General features: G+C 36.7%; 1 protein-coding gene across 1 annotated transcript in view; it reads right to left on the reverse strand.

The window, feature by feature from the left end:
• OSBPL6 (oxysterol binding protein like 6) overlaps nucleotides 1-5,930 on the reverse strand; it is a 76,840-nt gene extending 70,910 nt beyond the window's left edge. Inside the window, exon 1 of the mRNA XM_026853013.1 lies at nucleotides 5,905-5,930. The gene's annotated coding sequence lies outside the window, so the exon portion shown is untranslated. The remainder of the gene's footprint in view (nucleotides 1-5,904) is intronic.
• Between the last annotated feature and the right edge of the window lie 237 nt (nucleotides 5,931-6,167).

Genomic DNA, 6,167 nt, shown 5'->3' on the forward strand with positions numbered 1-6,167 from the left:
GGGGGGGGGGGGGAAGTTTCCTTCTTTTCCTGAGCAAGTGAAAGTGCCCCTAGTTCGTCAGCTGCTAACCAAGTATGAGCAGCCAAATGCGAGGTTCAATTGTGAAAGCAACACTCAAGCATTTTGCTGTCTGATATGCATTAACATCAAAGCGAATAGCAAACACCACAACTGAAAAGGTCAAAAGACAAATCCAACATCTGGCCTGCTCTGGCCAAAGGGGGTGACTCAGCTACAGTGACAGCACATAGTAAGAGCGGGATCCAAAATCTAGTGGTGACAGAATTGCTACACTAGTGCAGAAAACTGCTGAAGTTAAATATAGCTGAAAGAGGCTCTTCTGCAGTCTTGACCATTTCCACACTGGTCAGCTGTACAGGATGAATCATCAGTCACAAGCACAGAGTGATGGCTTGTCATGAATAGTGACCTTGCTTAATGCATAAAGGAAATCTACAATTTCTTTCTCCAATACATTACTTGTAAGTAACATCAGTTAAGGATTAATTTAGATTTGAGTTCTGTCTAAACTCAAATAACCAAAAACTTCATGTCATCTAAAATAACATCTTGTACCCTGATGATTATAGACATGAATGAAATAATAGAAAGCCTTGATTGTTCAACCTCTTTTGTTCTTTCCTGTTTTAAAAGACAGTTAATGTTATATCATATGCATGGAGAGGTCTAAAAAGTCACGTAATATCCCAGTGAACTACATGGGGATTTTACTAACTTAGAAAACATAATATTTCATGCACGTGAGGTAACACAAGCTTGACCAAGAGTAACTAAATTACAGTGCAGGCCTAAACATGTTGCCGTTTTGGCTCATGGAAAGATCAACATGCAGGAAAAAGCTTGAAAAAGAAAACCCCAAAAAAAGTTGGAATTGTTCCTGCCTTGTGCTACTGCAACTATTCAAAAAGGCTGCTTTTTTTGGAGTGTTGCAATGAAAGTACTATCATCTCTTTATCAAAAAACTGGGAATAGGAGTGGAAAGTTAGTTATAAATTAATAGAATTTTTCACTGTCAGAACCAGGATTTCTCATGGTTTCTCATAATAAAATTTCTACACACACACCCACACACACACCCCTTACAAAAAAGAAAAAAAGCACTACAAATACTTTTAAAATATCGGAATATTTTATTAAGGTTAAAAGTTGAAATGAAATATGTTTTAGTGCTCTTGAGTTTTTGACTGATTAATTCTTAACTTACAGTCTCCTCATCTGTACGGTAACTATCCAGAAGACCACTTACAAAAATGAGTATTTCAGTAAAAGTGTTCTCCTCAAACACCCACAACTGCCCTGAACAGAATAAAAGAGGGACTCTTCTATGCTCACATCCTGTCTGACATCAGTCCCAGATAAGGTGCAAGTGTTGGTATTGTTTCACCACGGTGTGTAAATTCCTATATGTCGTTTGCTTTGCATTGTATATGGCCCATAAAACAATTTTCTACTAATCCTTTTATTACTAAATTATTTTATCATATCTGAAATAGAAATCAGAATATCAAAATGATTCTTATGTACAACTAACTAAATGAAACCTCACCAAAATACAGACTGTTTTCCATCTAGTTATGAGTAGGATGATCAACCAACCAGGGAGCTGCTCAAAGTCTCTTACAGTTCACTCCACCTAGAGAGTCTCGAAATCCCAGAGGGACTGGAAGATTAAGTACCAGTATCAGATGTTAGCAGGGATGGTCACATCTTCACTTGTTTAGGCTATCCCTGCCTCTGATGGCAATGGCACACCTGTGTTTTCTGCATGGCATCAGACAAGTTATAATGAGGGTTCATATGAAGTATTCCCCTGTCTATCCAGGACAGCAATTCTAATGGGTACTTAGAAATTTTTGATGTTATCAGTTATACTTTGTCAACACTTAGGAGTTGGATTAGCCACGCAACTTTTCTATATGAGTAGCCTTTGGACTTGGCCCACAAACATGCCCTGTAAAGGAAATGAAGTTCACTTCCAAAAGGTAATTCAGAGGAGTCTATTTTTTTAATTTAACTTGATGAGTAATTTACAAAAACCAAATCCAGAGCAAACTCTACAATATCTCACCTTTGTTTCAAAAACAAGCAAGCAAAAACATCCAATCTAAATTTAGTAAGCAGCAAATAACCATAAATTAGACCTCTGCATTAAGAGCGGTGAGCAACTGCAAACCAAGCTGTATCTGCAGATGCAACTAAGTCAGTATGACTTTGCAGTATTTTAACCTTCCTTAGTAATTTCTAAGTAACCTTCCTTAGTAATTTCTAAAATCGGGGCAGTCTACTTGAGAAGAATGGTCCTCAAGATTTGGTCATGGGATTGTAATGAAAAGATACACTGAGAAGTATTTGAGAGGTACAAAATTTTTAAGTACTGGAAAAAGAACCAAAAGGAGATCATTGAATTAGCATGCATCTACTGTCTCAAATAGTCTGAATTAAATGCTTGCTGAGCAACATACGCACAGTACCCAAAGACGTGGCTGTAAAAGTGTCAAGCACTCACAGCACCAACCAGCTTGCAGGGTTTTGTCCTAAACATAGAGTACAGCCATTACAGTTTTCTCAGGTTTGCAGCAATCCATCAGAAAGTGTTAACAGGACCATATAAGGCAGCAGCTTTGCACTCAAGGCCAGGAATTCATAGCAACAATGTGAAACATTTTCAGTTTGTGTTAATAGAGAGAGAAGTGGGGAAAAAAAAATAATTAAAAATGACCCTAAACAACTACTGAAAACATGTCATTAAAAGAATGCCATCCTGTTTATCCAGGGCTGATACACATCTGGTTTCAAAATGATCAGTTACATCATTGATACTTGTGCTTCCCCTGTCTGAATCATATCCCACTATGTAGATTCTCAGGTGCACAAAGAGGCTCTACATCGCACATATCTATAATTTAGCAGTCCCTCATCTTCAAAAAGTGTCTCATTACCAACAAAACAAATTTTTTTTTTATTCTCCCTCCAGTTTCTTCTGCTTGCTTTTCCTCCAGTACCTCTGTCTCAATCCTCCCATAAAGTTTCACAAGTGACAGTCCAAGAGCATTGCACTCCACATCCATCCCTTGCTTTCTGGAGTACATCCTGGTATAAGGTTCTTCCATTTATTGTCCACTACCTACCTAGTCTCCACTGAAAGGATACACATACAACTGAACCAACATATAAATATATACACACACACACACACACACACACACACACATGTTGTGCTACAGGAGTTATTACTTATATTGCAATGGACTTCAACTGAAAAAAAAATTACTTTAAAGTTATAATCAATTAAAGGTTAAGAATCTGTGCAGCCAGTATGTTCCAAAAAACAAAACTGACTGATGACTTCAAACATCTCAGAAATTATTTATTCCTGACTGGGGAGGCCATTGTAGGAACCTACTAGGCATCTACAAATTTTTGTAAGCACAGTCCCAACATGTCTTTCTTTGGAGGAATAGGGAGAAAACTTGTGGAATACAAACTGTAGATAGATACATTAAATCTGTCATGGTTTTTTATGTAATTGTGTCACGTTTCAGATGGGTATTTCCCGGACATACTATATACCATAGATTAGAGATGATGGTGGTAATCAACCATTCCTAAATATAGCCTGCCCGCTGCAGCACAGGGATGTAAAAACACAGTGTACATCAGCGCTATCTCCACAACACAACACTGAAAAAGATTTTGTCAGTGTCAGAGAAATCATAGTCGTATACTAGGCTTTGACATGGCCTAAAAAGGTATTTCTAGAACTATTTTTGTTTAAGTGTTGTTATTTATCCTAACAAACCATTAACACGTTGTGTTTGTCAACATGATCTGTAAAAAAATGGTGTTTTCACACTCCACAGTAAAATGCTGCCCTGTTTGAAATGATGTACTTGGCACAAGGCCTTAAGCCGAGTTCTGCCCCCAGCTTCCAGAGAATGGCTCAGAAGGAGCTAGCTACCCAAACCATTTTTATTAAGAGGACAAGTCTGCCTTCCCAGACCGTGTTTTCATATAGAGGTTTAAATAAATATCCTGTTTCATTATTTATAATTATTATTTCTAACTCATTGTAATGAATCCAAAAAGGAAGCTATAGAAAACTGAAGAGCTTTTATATTAATTAACAAAATAATTACATGTTGTGGTTATTTGCTTAAACAAGCTATTCCAGCCTACAGTGGTTGCCCTTAAGGAACCTGTGGTAGCCAAGTGCCAATACCACAATATTTGCCATACACTGCACTAATCCACATGCCAAAAACCCCAAAGGTTAAGGATGTCACAGAGACCACAGCACTATTCATTTTACCTACTAATGGTGCCAGCTTCTTTAATGACATTCATCAGATTTAGAAAGAATCTGAAGTACAAAGAAATGGCACAGCAAGAAGTTAGAGAGCTGCAGCAACTATATAAGAGTGTGTGTATAGTAATGAACTGCTGTATGAAATGGAATCGGGGGGAAGTTTTCAGTTGTCATAAACGTTTTGGTTCAGAGAGCATTCCAACATATACAGAAATTTGAATCCAGCACCATCAAGGATGGTAAACACTTGAGGAAAGGTAATTTACGATCAAAGCCAGCAATACCCATACGATCAACGTTGTGTTGAGGCCTCCTTTACAGTCTCAGCATAGCAAAACTGAATGATGAAGTGCTGTCATGACAGATAATGTTCTTGAGATGCTACTTCTAACACAGCTGGCTCCCTTCCACTTTGCAGGGGGAGTGACTAAAACATAAAAAGGCTGTAAGTAGAAATAAAAGCTCCTAGAATTAATAGGGTTCTACTCCTTAGAATATGGATTTTTTTTTTTTTTTTTGGTCCTTTTAAGATGAGGTAATGATGCCTTCATCTTGACAGGAGACAAAAATCCAAACAGTAAAAGAACTACCCAGCTACTGTAACATAAGATTAAGACTGCAATATTCACAATTCCAGGATGATTCAGCACAGAAGTTAGTAAGAGAAGTATGCATTATAATCTACCTTTAAATTGTCTTTTACATTTGATTTAGCCAAATACAATTATTAACCCAGCCTATCCTCTAAATTGGGAAGTTATTTAAAAAAGCACAACAAAACAAAAAAAATCAAGTAAAATATTCTGAGTTTCATTTTTCTGTGTATATTTAGCAAGTATTCAGCTATTTCTCTTGAGTTTAAAATAAAATGAAAAATCAAAAAAAAAAAAAGTGAAAATGAATAGCTAGTATACAATGTAGAAATCTAATATTGTTCCATTTTCTTAAAATGTTCACATGTTTTCTCAAACTCCTTATGAAACTAGGTAAGTATGTCCACCACAAATACATATCTTCTTATCTTCCTCTCTCCTCCTCCACCTCCTGTTGCTCCTGTTCCTCTGAGGGCTTCACCAAACTAGAACTGGCACTTCAGTAGGTCCCTTTTCAAAGGGAAAAGCACCGATTTGTGAATGGTTTGTGACTACTGGCAAGACCAAGTCAACACTGAACATAGAATGTACCTCTTTCTAGCACACAAAGGACTCAACAGCAGCACTGATTTTGGGACTTTTCTTTACTTGCAGCAGGATAAATGACAAGGAACAAGGCCCTATTCTGTCACTTCTACATAAAAAAGACCACAAAGACTTCACTTTTTTATGGTCTGTGCATCAGAGCAAGAGATTTGACACTTACACTTCTGTTGTCTTCCTCTTCCACTACCACCACCTTTAAATATTTGCGAGGCAACCAACTATGATCTTATTATCCTGAGTGAAATAAACTTAAAACTAACAGGTCAAAAATTTTATCACAGAAGAAAGAGAAACCTATCACATATTCATTAATTCAACTACTGTTGGTTATACAAGAATTATTTAAAGAATATTTAATTAAATAATTTGTTCTATTACCAGGCTGACAGTAGCTTCCATTAATTGGAGATAGTTTTTCAGGCAAGACTTTCTTCATTACTTCATCCAGTAGACAAATAAATACAAAATGGAGACGTTAGAGAACTTCATATCCAGATTTCCAACATTCCATGTTTTTATTCTGATCTGTCACTCGCATTTCAATGTTTGGCTTTTTTATAGATTTTTTTTTTTCTTTGCCTGAGTCAGAAATGACTCATCACTTAAGATGAAGTGTTCCAATGATAGTACATTCAATCAAA

This window comes from Athene cunicularia, assembly GCF_003259725.1.
Source record: "Athene cunicularia isolate RWA chromosome 7 unlocalized genomic scaffold, athCun1 chr7_part1, whole genome shotgun sequence".
Taxonomy (NCBI): Eukaryota; Metazoa; Chordata; class Aves; order Strigiformes; family Strigidae; genus Athene; species Athene cunicularia.